Raw genomic sequence first — 13,541 nt, 5'->3', positions numbered from 1 at the left:
GATGATTAATCTCATAGTAATATATATAGATTTACTTATTGAATTAAAAAAAAAAAAGAAGAAGATGAATTTGTATGTTTTAATTATGATAAAGAGTGTATCGTTAATCCTCCTCTGAAAATTATGTTCACACCACTAATGAGTGCATTCATTTGAAAGAGTAAAACAAAAAGTTGGTATAGTATGGACAATATGTTTTAAACGAACAACTTGAATGGATACGATTTTCAACAAAAACAAGGGGCACATTTTTATTTGGAGACAAAAGAAACTAAGATACTTACCTACCAAATTCTCGGGAATGCTTGCATGGGTCCTTATGTTAGAATAAACATGATTTCTGGAGAATTTGTAAGGGGTGAAAGTTTGACAGAAGCAAGAAAATAATTGAAAAACAAGCCTTGAAGGTCGTTATCGGGGTATATAATCTTGGTGAGGTTTCCAAAGTAGTCAGATAGAGACTCCAATGAGAATATTTGATATTTGTATGAAATGAATATTATAAATGTTGATCATTTGATCATTTTTGAACGGTTAAAATTAAAAGCAAGAAGCACATATAAATTTTTAAGTGGTCATGTGATTGTCAACTAGCTTATAAATTTATATCATCCATGTATATATACTTCTATGATCCAGATTTATAATTATCACTTATCATAATAATCAAGTATTCTTACAAGAGTAATTATATATAATTATATACAGGGCCTTTTTTGTGTGAGAATATATATAGGAAGCATAACAAATTTTGAAAGAAAAGTGGATATGACTTTTTTAAATAGTAATATAATTACTAAATAACTTTTAATATTGATTATCTATATATGACTATGGTTGTATGACCCAAATTCAAAATTCTTGTATTCTTAAAACAAGAATCTCACTACAGTGTGTCTTTTCTATTATAAGCCAGAGGTCACACAAACACATCATTATAGACAACATTAAAATTTGTAAGATCTTTTATTCTAATGACATAACTTTATCCGTAAGATTTTTCATTCTAATGACATAACTTAATCTGTAAGATCTTTTATTCTAATGACATATCTTTATCTGTAAGATCTCTTATCCTAATGAATGACATGACTTTGGGTTGCTTTGAGAAAAAAGGTTCAAAAGTATGTACATAGGCGTTAGAAGATTAATGTAAATGAAAACGAAGTATAACTCTAAACAGAAAATAACTATCCTATTCAATAATAAACCGAGCAGAATGTACATCAAACTCAGCATACTATGCAACAGTTTGAGCAAATAAATTAAAGCTATATAACGATACATAAAATAAAAATAAAGGTTGTGAATTATAAAGTAGATATGAAAGAGAGCAAATCTAATGTGATATATTTTGGTTATGAGCTTTGTACACACCAAAAGTCTTACAACAAGTTTTTAAATATTAAAGCTAATGAACCTTTGATCGAGTAAAACAAAAAGTAAATTATGACTAAACTAAAAAATAAACATCATTAACACGAAACTACAATTTTTGTTTTTTTTATGAAAACAATTATTTTTTACCATACTTACAAGTAATTATAAAAATTGAACACGTTAAATATAAAATATAAATTTCAACTTCTAAAAGTAGTGGATATAGAAAGATGTTCAACACATAAATATGATTATAATGGTTTCTTAGATCTTGTGAAGTATGAATGAGAAGTGAATTCAAACTTATGTGCTGATGTAAATATGCTGACATGAAATCCCTACAAATCATGGAATGACAATTTATCCAAGAGATGGCAGAGGAAGAAGCCATGGTAGCCACGGAACAGTTATAAAAATCCAGAATATTATCACAGAAAATTTCGTGTCATCAATATATATTTAACAAATGTTTAACGGTGTTAGTAGCTTTTAAGGATTTAATTACTGTCTTATTGTTTAAAAACCACAAATTTTAATGAGTCTTATTTAATGAGATGTCAAAGTGGGTTCAATCTAGTGATCAACCCAGCTAGCTACAGGTTCAAGTTTGATTTGAAAAAAATATATATTGATTTTGACTAAATTTCAATTCAATTCACTTAACTCTGAACCAAGTGAGTTTGAGTTGAAGTGAGTTAGGTTGATCTGTTTAACTTACTACAATTAAATAATAATATAAATAAATATGTGAGACTTGTAAAATTTATAATTTTTAATAAATTTTGTAATAATAAAGAAAGTGTTAATTAAGAAGAGAACGTAAAAAAGAACATTTGTAGCGTTCATCATTTTAAAAATTATAAAGACATTGTTATTAAGTTTTGAAACTGGAGGGATTTAACCAAAGGTTTGATTAAATTATGAGACCTGTAGATTGGTTTGAATAAATAAGTAAATAAAAAGGAGTGGCAACCAAAGATTGGTTCCAATAAGAGAACATATACTTTGTAACGATTTTGGGAATTGAACCAATTCATTGATGAATTGGAATTGCATGACTTTCGATTGATTGTGAGAAGGTATAGATGGTACAAGATGAATGGCCAGGAGATGAGTAGGATTCCTCTTATCTGAAGAGTGGCCTCAACAATGGCAAACATATTCCTTTCGGTCTTCCACCATGCTCTAAAGTGGCATGTTTCACATGCCACATTTTAAAAAAAAATATGATATGTATTATAGAAAGAAATATTTGTGTGATGAAGCAATATTTTTGGAATGTAATGGACCAATGGATTGTAGAGATCGAATTCCATGATGAATGGGTTTTCGAGACAAAGTTGAATCAAAACATGTTAGTTTCTGGCCTAGTGAAAGTTCTGAATAATTTTCTACTTATCAGCGTGTGGTGACAGAATGAATTTTAATCTCTTTACCTATGTAACACCATATGTTATTGATAATTGTTGATAATTTTATTAATATTGGTGTTGTGTTGAATTGTTGCCTTGTTGAGAAATTTTACAATTATAAAATTTTTTACGAGTTTTTAATTGTTTAGAAATATCTTTTAGTAGGAGCTAAGTTGTACTTATATAAAGGTTTTTTTTTAGAACTGAACTTTATAAGTTTAGTTCTTCAAAGAGCTTAAAGAGATAGTAATGAGAGGTGTTGGAATACAAACAAGTCCTACATCGATAAAATATGATAAAAAATAACAACTAATATAACATAAACATACTTCAATGATCGAGAGGTCTTTTGGGTCATGATTAAAAGCAAAACTGTGAGGGCTTAGGCCCAAAGCGGACAATATCTCATCATTGTGGAGTATGTTTGTGTAATAACCTTATAAAAACAACACTCATAAAATATCTCCTCAGACAAATACCATAAAATAACCCCATCAAGAGGAACTATGATTTTTCTAAACTTCTTCTTCTCCCTATATTCCTAAGAGCTATAGGAGCTTATTATTGAGGGTTGAAGTAGGGATTTAAAGCTTCTTAGTTGAGGAATCGAAGCGAGTGTGGTGTTATGCATAGTTCTCGAAAAACTTCATCATTTTCTTCCCCTTCTCTTTCTCGAATTGTGAGACATGGAGGTAAGAGAAGTTAGAATTGAAATTATTGTTAAGTGTTGAGTTGCTATGCATGAATGGAATGTTATTACTAAAAGCAAAACCATGAGGACTTAGGCCCAAAGCGGACAATATTTCTTCATTGTGGAGTAAGTTTGTGTAATAATCTTATAAAAACAACCCTCATAAAATATCCCCTCAGACAAATACCATAAAATAACCCCATCAAGAGGAACTATGATTTTTCTAAACTTCTTCTTCTCCCTATATTCCTAAGAGCTATAGGAGCTTATTATTGAGGGTTGAAGTATGGATTTAAAGCTTCTTAGTTGAGGAATCGGAGCGACTGTGGTGTTATGCATAGTTCTCAAAAAACTTCATCATTTTCTTCCCCTTCTCTTTCTCGAATTGTGAGACATGGAGGTAAGAGAAGTTAGAATTGAAATTATTGTTAAGTGTTGAGTTGCTATGCATGAATGGAATGTTATTATTGGTTGGATTTAGATTGAATGACTAAGTTGGTTAAGTTTTGGTATGTTGAATGTGTTGAGAAAAGTTAACGATTTGTGGTGATCTCTCATTGCATGTCAGATTTCTTGTTGAATATGAGTTATTGGAGTTATATATATGTTGTTGAATGCTCTACATGATTGAGATTGGTTGGCTTTCAAGTGGGTTGAGCCAAATTTGTGGGTCTGTAAGTGCGGATTTCACTATGACCCCGAACGAGCCTTCATGATGTCGATGTCGGATGTGATTCACATTAGAAGTTACTTGCCTCATTCACGTTAGGTACAAGATTGGTGGCATCGGGTGTGGGTTAGGGAGAAGTCTTTGACTTGATTATATCGAGCATGGTTTGAATGACATTGGGCATGAGGATAGAGAATTGTCAGGTTGAAATCACGTCAAGCACCAATGGAGTGATGTCAAACATGGATCAACTCAAGGCTTTTTGCATAGTTGGGGTCGAGCATGGGTTTTTGCCATGCTAAGTGTGAGGTCCCAAGGGTCTCCACTTAATCTACGCTAGGTGTGGGTGTTAAGTCTCATTTATACATATGTTTAGAAAGGAATTATTGAACAATTCCACTCACCCCATGCACTCTTGCAATATAATTGTTCTCTTTTTGATTCATTTTTTGTGCAGATATAGCTAACCCAAAATTTATCTAACAATACCTTGATACACCTCATTTTTTGTGTAGGTATTGAGTTAGAGAGTTGAGGTTGAAGACCCATCGAATTGGAAATTAAAGGAGCTAAGGAGCAGGAGAAGAGTACCTGCGCCGGGCGCAAGACTACCCGTGTCGGGCTTGAGCAAAACAAAGAGCCACACTCTCTGCAATTCAGAACTGCACCGGGCGCAAGAAGATGCGTCGGGCGTGCTCGAGACAGAGAGCAACTTAAACTCTCTAGAAGACATCGTGCCCTGCTTAAAAGTAATTACGTCGGGCGTGTCTTGAGACAGAGAGTAACTAAACTCTCTGGAAGGCCTTGCGCCGGGCTCAAAGCATAATGCACCGGGCGTGGTAACCCTAACCTGACTCACCTAGCTCGTATTTGATCAAGTCTTCGAGGATTTTTCCCTCATTCACACATTGGGCGACTTCTAGGAGCTGAGGAAGGGATTCTCGGTGCTTGGGATTGTTCGTGTGTGGGTCTTTCTTTAAGTTCTTCCATCTCTCTTCCATCTCTATTTTTGTTTTACCCTCATTGTTTTGAGCAGTTCTACCCATTATTTTGTGGGGTTAGATGTAACCAACGAAACTCTTTTGTAATCTTCACTTCATTAATGATATATATATATATATATATATATATATATGTGTGTGTTGTTTCATTCATTATTGTGTATGTTTATATTCTTAATGCTTTCTTTGGATTGATTCTCCTTTTCTTGATATAAAGTCCATTGGGTATTGGAAAATAGCCTTTTGAACTAGCTCTGAAACAAATACCTAGTGGAAAATGTATCTAGGAATGGAGTTTGGCCCATTAGTAGTCTTAACCCTAACCTGTAATGTAGGTGTATGTATTGGATACTCAAGGAATTGATATTCATTACTTGCACTTAGGCTCTTGCTCTAAGGGATTAGGTTTGAGTAAACTTATGGGTTGACTAAGTAATGAATGTAACAAGAGAACAAAGATTCATTAGTGTGAAGTTTGGTGATATCTGACCCCACAATCTTACAAAATCACAATACCATTTCTATCCCTTCCACACACACAACAATAGTTTTATAGGTTTTAACATTCCAATAGTCATCACCTTTATTTGAATTGCATGACAACCTATGAAAATTGGAATTATTCTTTAGTCACAAATAGTCATTAAATGCTTATTTTACCTACTAGTCCTGTGGATACGATTTAAATTTACTACTTGAACGTTTGGTATATTTGTTGTGTTTGAGTCCGTTGTCAGAGTTAAAATGATTTATGATAAGAACAAAAGTTAATGTCAATGGAAATCTCAACAAGTTTTTGGCGCCGTTGTCAGGGAGTCTCTCCATCGCGACCAGCTCTTCCTTCTGGATGCCTTCCGGAGTTTCACTCTACACTCCACGACCGCTCCCGGCTACCAGTTCCCTTCTATTGTGAATTATCATGCATATACTGGTTGGCCCGGGGACCAGGCCCCTTTCTTTGGGGGGTGGAGCTGCAGGTGCTGCAGATGCTGATGATGAGGATGAAGCAGACCTAGGAGATGATGATGACCAGGCTCTATAGACGGATGCAGATGGAGCCTACCTTAGTTTACCTTTATGTTTATTGCAATTTATTTTTATGTCTTTTATTTTCAGTGGTTTAGTTGTTCATGTTTCAGAACTCTATGGTTAGATTTAGTATTTTTTTGTGATTACTCTGGTTGGTTCACTTTTTGTGACTATTCTGCTTATAGCACGGTTTTTAATCTTGTTGATACTTGTTGTGTTTGTGGTCAATTCTGGATTGTGGTTTGCTTGATATTTGTTGTGCACGTACTTTAGACATTTTCAATTCACGTAAGAACTTTACTTCATGACTAGTTGTATATGGGTTTCAATGCCGATCATAGTACTGAGCCAAATTTGATAATCTTTGCACTACTACAAAAATACTATTTAACGTCGCTATATTTACATCGGTTCTAGTAGAACCGATGTAAATTATAAACGCGGTGGCAAACTTATAAATAAATAAAAAATACAAACATATTTACATCAATTAAGAGGAGAACCGATGTAAAAATGGAATCCAGAAGTTATTCTACATCGGTTTTACTTATGACCGATGTAGAAGTTGAGACCCTAATATACCCACCCTGCGAAGGCACGCCCTTTCACTTATCATCAACATGCCCAGCCGCCAAGAGCAATGATGGAGAAACAGAAGAGAGCCATGACGGAAGAACTGGTTCGCCACTCAGCACATGAAGTCCCTCTCCAAACGCCTTCGCAAATACGGTTATGAGCCTTTTTCTCTCTCTTTCTTCCAATTTCCCAAACCCTAATTTTCTATTCCCTTTTTCCAGGTGGAGTACCCATGGAGGTGGTGAAGCAGGGCTCGGCGGCAATAGGGCTCCAATCGAAGACTCACGTGGTTCTCGCATGCGTCAACAAGGCCAACTCCGAACTCTCCTTGCACAAATGACATCGTCGACGTCGTTGGTGGTGAAGCATTGTTTGGCGATTTGGGAGTTGCTGATGACTAGGGTTTTCTAGGTGCCCATCTTGATGGTGAAGAGTGGGCCGTGGGCGTTGGTGAGGGAGCCCAGGAGGTGGTGGGTGGAGCGGGAGCGGGTCAGGAGGGGGAGGTGGCCTAGGATGGGCCACGCGCCGAGGATGTTGGGGGCCTCTTTCGAGGCTTGGGCCTTGGAGCGGTGGAGGAGGAAGAGGGAGGAGAGGGAGGAGAGAGAGGAGTGCGATTAGGAGAGGGTCCATTTTGGTGCTATATATTTATGTTTATGCCTATGGGTTATGTAGAGTGATCGATTTGATACGCGAAAGTCGCCGAGTTTGAAGGATTTGAAGAAACCGAGTGATTGGCATAACTTGCAGGCGATGCTGCACGTTGTGGCGGGGTGGAATGGGGCGAGTGGGGAGTTTCAGATGAAGGTGAAGAGGAGCCTGGCTTTGGTGAATAAGTCATATGAGTTTTTGACGGAGGAGTATCGTATACCAGGCTCATGGTGGGTTGAGAAAAATAAGGGAATGGTGCGTAGGGACAATGGGGAGTGGGTTTTGGATGCACCTCAGGAAGAGGACTTGCCTGTGCCGGAACAAGTTTGATTGGATAATGAAAAAAAGAAAGCCATGTATTATTGTTATCCTTGTCAATATTTTATTTTCTTGTTATATATGTTTCATTACTTTTTTGTGAGTTGTTTCAACACTTATCCCATTTAACCTTGGTTGTGGTAGGGTTTTGTTGTTGTTACAAATCCTTGATATTGGGAATAATTTCGGACAAATGCAGTTGATATGGCTGCAACTGAAATTGAAACTACATTTTCCTTTACCCTTTTTTGCTATCATTTTGTGATTAACAGTGTAGTTTTCAGCACATGGTCTATAGCTCATATAATTGTTGACTGCCCTTTAACAACTTTGTTGGCCACTGTTTTGTATACCATGTTTTGCGGATCATGCTAATTTGGTGACTATGTTAATGTTATTATAGTCTTTTTACTTAGTAGGCAGTGTTGTTTAGTTATTGGCACTATGAAAATGTTCTGCTTAAGAATTCCAATTTCGAGTTTTGGGTAGTTTTTTTTTGGAATTGGAGATTCTGTAGTAGAATAATTATGCAAGTAATTGGTTTTGGGTGCCGTGTTTTGCTGAGCATGCTAATTTTGTGAATATGTTATAATGGTCTTTTTTACTTGGTTATTGGCATTGTGAAAATGTTCTTATATATTTTTGTGTTTTTGCCTTTATGACAGGCAATGCAAACACCATTCAGGGGCTACCTTCAGGAAATGCTAGCACTTGTAAATAAAGAAACTAATGATATATAAGATGAATTAATTAATAATGATGAAAAAATGGTTTTATATAATAAAAAGGGATAAAAAAACTTGCTATTACAGAGATTAAAGCCTGCTAAAAAGTAGTTTTGATAAAAAAAATAATTTACTTCAATCACGTTCAACATTTTACATCGGGTGATAAAAGACCTGATGTAGTTTTGCTTACTTTCTACAACGGTTCAAGAACCGATGTAGAATATCTTACACATTCTACATCATTTGTAACTACATCGGTTTTAAAACCGATGTAGAATAGTCAAAAGAACCGATGTAAAATGTTGTTATTGTAGTAGTGTTGGATGCATAGCCGAGTGAGGTTTTGAGCCCCTGAATGATAATGAGTGAACTACGCTTAAGTTGCATGATAGACTTTGCTTGAGTTTCCCTGGTGGTTTGCTAATGTTGTGCATTTATATGTGTCGCAACCCGAAAATTTCTGATCTTGCGACCTATGGTTTAAACATCCTTTTAAAGATCTCATCAATTAAGGAATGCCCGGACACCAGACTAATCCTTAATCAATGGTTTTGAAAATAGGTTCTATGGAGTCGCCACCAATGTTTTACTCAAAACATTGGAAAAAGAAAAGATTTTTAAAAGATCCAATAATGGCCTTGATAACCAGAATTGGGTTCGGGGTCGGTTACGTGTAAGGAAGGTATTAAGCACCCTTACAACACCCTTAATCGGTACCCTATGACGAAGTTAACATTATAAATAATAATAATATAAATATTAAATTCCCTTTTATTGATGACTATTTACATGCTTGAATTTTAGATTAAACAATTGACTCTAAAATATCTACATGATTATTTTTATTATAACAATGTAAAATAAAAGAAGAGAAAGATAAAACAAGAGATTGATGAGTAATACCTCGTAACAAGCTTTATTGGATCTTCAACTATGGAGGTTTTAGGTGCTTTGTGGCAACCTTTCACACTACAATAAGCCTCACAAAACTCAAGAAGTACAATAGGAGAGAGAGAGAAAAAAGGGAGAAATTTCGAGCTCTATGGAGCTTTGGACGAAATTTTGGACGTCTGGAAAAATGAGCCCCAGCTGTCTATTTATAGGCTTCGGGGAGGGGGTCCAGAACGGCCCGTTCCAAAACCGAAACGGCCGTTCTGGATATGGCCGTTGTGCCTAAATTTTGTACCCCAGAACGGCCCGTTCTGAAATCAGAACGGCCTGTTCCAGGGGGGACCAGAACGGCCCGTTCTGGATTCAGAACGGCCCGTTCTCGGGGAGCCAGAACGACCGTTCCAAAATCGGAACGGCCCGTTCCGGGGTAACCAGAACGGCCCGTTCTGAAATCGGAACGACCCGTTCCGGGGGAACCAGAACGGCCCGTTCTGAATTCGGAACGGCCCGTTCCGGGCCCCTAAAAATCCCTAATTTGTCTTTTGGGTCCCTGACGTCCTATATTGTTGTTTTGTACCTCCCGGGCGAAATTGGGTGTCTACAATATGATCAAGGCATTCATATTTCCTTATTTTTCTAACCGTCTAAGCTAAAAAGCCACCTCCACATTTCACTTGACCCATAACTTCCTAAGCCTAAACACCACACCTTCTACTTATCCCAAATTGTGAAAAATTAACCATAACCCTTGCTTTGATTAAGAGAGTAATTGATGACATGAAACAAGTCTGGGGGAGTTGAAGAATGAGGGTTTCTGGGAAAAGGAAAGTATATGGTCATTATTTCATTCAAAAAAAAATCAACAAAAAAAACAAAGAGAAAACAAAACAAAAATATAAGGATGCAAAAGTGTAAATATGCATCACATAAAGGCTAGTGGCTTGGGTCCGGTTAAGGGCATGTTCTAAATTGTTGTATTGGGTTATAGAGAGGGATATCATTGTAAATTCTCAATTGCTCTCTTAAGCCATAGCACTTTCAATCCTTGACAAACCATAAGATTGCTATTGTTTGACCCAAATTGCCCTAATAAAGACCTTGTGATAAGTGTCTGCATTTGCATTACCATTGGTTCCATTTGGAAATGAAGAGCAAAGTTGAATTATGTGGCGTGAGTAGTAGATTTGAGAGAAACACTCACCTTGATACACCAGTGTGCATAGAGAGAAACACTTTCCTAGTAAGGATGCATTCATAGATGATCATTAACTTTTCCCAGCTTTTTGATCTCTTTTGAAACCTTTGTTTGCACCTTGTCATGTTCCATTGCAATAATTGTGACTGAAAGTTCATCTAAGGTTCGTGCTTTCAAAAAGAAAATCCAAGTGAGCTAGAATGTAGGAATTTGACATACATGCATTGCTTGGTATCTGCCAGATCAATTACCTATTGCTTGAGGGCAAGCAAGGTTCTAAGTTTGGGGGAGTTGTTAAGTATCATTTATACATATGTTTAAATAGGAATTATTGAACAATTCCACTCACCCCATGCACTCTTGCAATATAATTGTTCTCTTTTTGATTCATTTTTTGTGCAGATATAGCTAACCCAAAATTTATCTAACAATACCTTGATACTCCTCATTTTTTGTGCAGGTATTGAGTTAGAGAGTTGAGGTTGAAGACCCATTGGATTGGAAATTAAAGGAGCTAAGGAGCAGGAGAAGAGTACCTGCGCCGGGTGCAAGACTACCCGCGCCGGGCTTGAGCAAAAAAGAGAGCCACACTCTCTGCAATTCAGAACTGCGCCGGGCGCAAGAAGATGCACCGGGCGTGCTCGAGACAGAGAGAAACTTAAACTCTCTGGAAGACATCGTGTCCGGCTTAAAAGTAATTGCGTCAAGCGTGTCTTGAGACAGAGAGTAACTAAACTCTCTAGAAGGCCCTACACCGGGCGCAAAGCATAATGCGTCGGGCATGGTAACCCTAACCTAACTCACCCAGCTCGTATTTGATCAAGTCTTCGAGGATTTTTCCTTCATTCACAGTGGGTTGAATGACGTCAGACATAAGTTATATTATTTTAACTTGTTTTATGATAAAATTGGTGAACATATATAGGATAATTGGACCAGTGACATGATATATGATGATTAAGTCATGTTTTGTATGTTGTATGGTGTTGAATCTCTATACATTGATATGGGATAGTGTATAGTTGGTTTTGTTGAGTTGAGTTGCATGTTGTTTAGTTGAATGTTTGAAAGTTGAGCTAAGTTGTATGATGTTATTGAGTAGTTGAGTTAAGCATGCTTTGGGCATCAAAGTTGTACTATGTTGATTGGTTTATGACTAGAGAAAAAGTTGTTTTAAATTTGCGTATCTCATTGTGAAAATATTGTGTTGTGATGCTCCAAGAGCCCAAATTTATCGAAAAACCTTTCTTGAAAAATTGACCCTTGATGATAATAGTTGAATCTACTATTGGACCTTAGTTAATGTAGTATGTGATTCAGGTCGAGACGTACCGACTATAAGCAACAAACTATTGATCCGTATGTAGGCAAGATCGAGACATACGAGTATAAAACAACTAAGTTAGAGTAAGGTACAAGGTTTGGGATTAAAATCCTTAATTAAGTGTCGGAAGAACGTAATATTCATAGGGTAGTCGATGAACTAATTATATAGGTGGCTTAGTTATGCTAGTTAATGTCGTGGTAGTCTCACGCCCAAACTATTCTATCATAACATGAATACTAGACTTCCTAGTTTAAGTGGCGACATCCGAGAAATCACGTTGTTAGGAATTGGTATCTCATTTGACTGTTGATCTAGCTAAATTAAAAAGATCAGATTGTTGGTTTAGTGGGATCAAGTCACTCAAACTACTCACCTGTGTTATAAGAGATTTCCTAGTTAAAATGTGTTATGACACATGTGTTATGCATATGATGTGTTGATGAGTTGTGTTCATATGCGAAGTTGAGAGGTGATGAAATGTGTTGTTGTGTGCAAGTTGAGATGTTGATGTTATGTTGTATAAGTTGATAATATGTTGTGTTGTGTTGAAAGATTGTAAGTTCATACTTTGTTGTAAAAATTTGAGTTATTTATGTTAATTCTTTATACTTTAGCTTACATTTCTGTATTTCTATGTGGTTAGACTACGATGATTAGGGGTGGGTAGATGGACCCGGATCCGCGGACCAGTTCGTAAGCCCGCGGATTTCGCGAATAACGGGCCCATTTTTTTCAAATTCGTATGATTATGTCTAATTTTTGAGCCCGGTCCATTAAGTCTGCGAACTTGGCAGATTTAATCCGCGGGCTCGCGAGCTAGTCCGCATACTTCACATTTAATATTTTTAAATATTATGATTTTAATATTAAGTTGTGTATTTAATTTTTTAAAATTATTATGATATTAAAATTATGTTTAATTGGTATATATTTGTCATTTGAATTATTTTTATGACATTTTGATGCTTTTATTATTGAAAGTTTAGTACTATTATTTAAGTATTTGTAATTATTTTTATTTTAATATTTTAATATTTAGTATTTTAAACCATTTTAACTATTGATAAATTTTAGTATGATAAAATTTAGTTTATAAATAAAAAATATTTTTTTTCTTCTAATTTTATGTATTTTTATTTTTAAAAAATTTATTTTTTTGAACCATTATTTACCGGTCCGATATCCGCGGATTTTGGCGGGCCGGATACGGACTTAAAAAATAAGTCCATTTATTTTACGGACCGGACTTATCCGGCCCGTATAAAACGCGAGTTTTACGGACCTGGCCTTAAACGGGCCGGACCGGTCTGTATACCCACCCCTAACGATGATCATACTTGATATAAGAGTAAAACAGGAATAGGTTATCGATGGAGACCTTTGGAAACCATATCTATTTGAGTTACCTTTGTGTAGCTATTTTGGTTGTATTTAGTAGGTTGAATCGGCTAATAGAATTATTATTTATTATTTGGATTGCTGTATATATTTATATACCTATATAGAATTCTATTTCCTTAGTTGTTGTGCCGAAAACTCTTACAAATATATATTATAGTATCCATGCTTAAGCAAGGTCAGGGGTTCGAATCTTGCCTTGTGTATGCAGTCGCGTCAAATCTTGGGATCAGCTATCCCACCCTTTGAGGTGCCTCCAACGTAGCGAGGAGATTAG

At 36.0% G+C, this 13,541-nt stretch overlaps 1 long non-coding RNA gene across 1 annotated transcript; it reads left to right on the top strand.

The window, feature by feature from the left end:
* Positions 1–6,235: 6,235 nt before the first annotated feature.
* On the top strand, positions 6,236–7,966 carry LOC145958926 (uncharacterized). The gene is made up of 2 exons (XR_014434503.1): positions 6,236–6,912; positions 6,981–7,966. It is a non-coding gene; the product is annotated as an uncharacterized LOC145958926 (long non-coding RNA).
* Positions 7,967–13,541: the final 5,575 nt, after the last annotated feature.

Source organism: Cajanus cajan, chromosome 6 (assembly GCF_000230855.2).
Source record: "Cajanus cajan strain Asha chromosome 6, NIPB_CcT2T_4, whole genome shotgun sequence".
NCBI lineage: Eukaryota > Viridiplantae > Streptophyta > Magnoliopsida > Fabales > Fabaceae > Cajanus > Cajanus cajan.
Note: the sequence above shows the minus strand (reverse complement) of the source record. Positions and strands in the feature narration are given on the sequence as shown.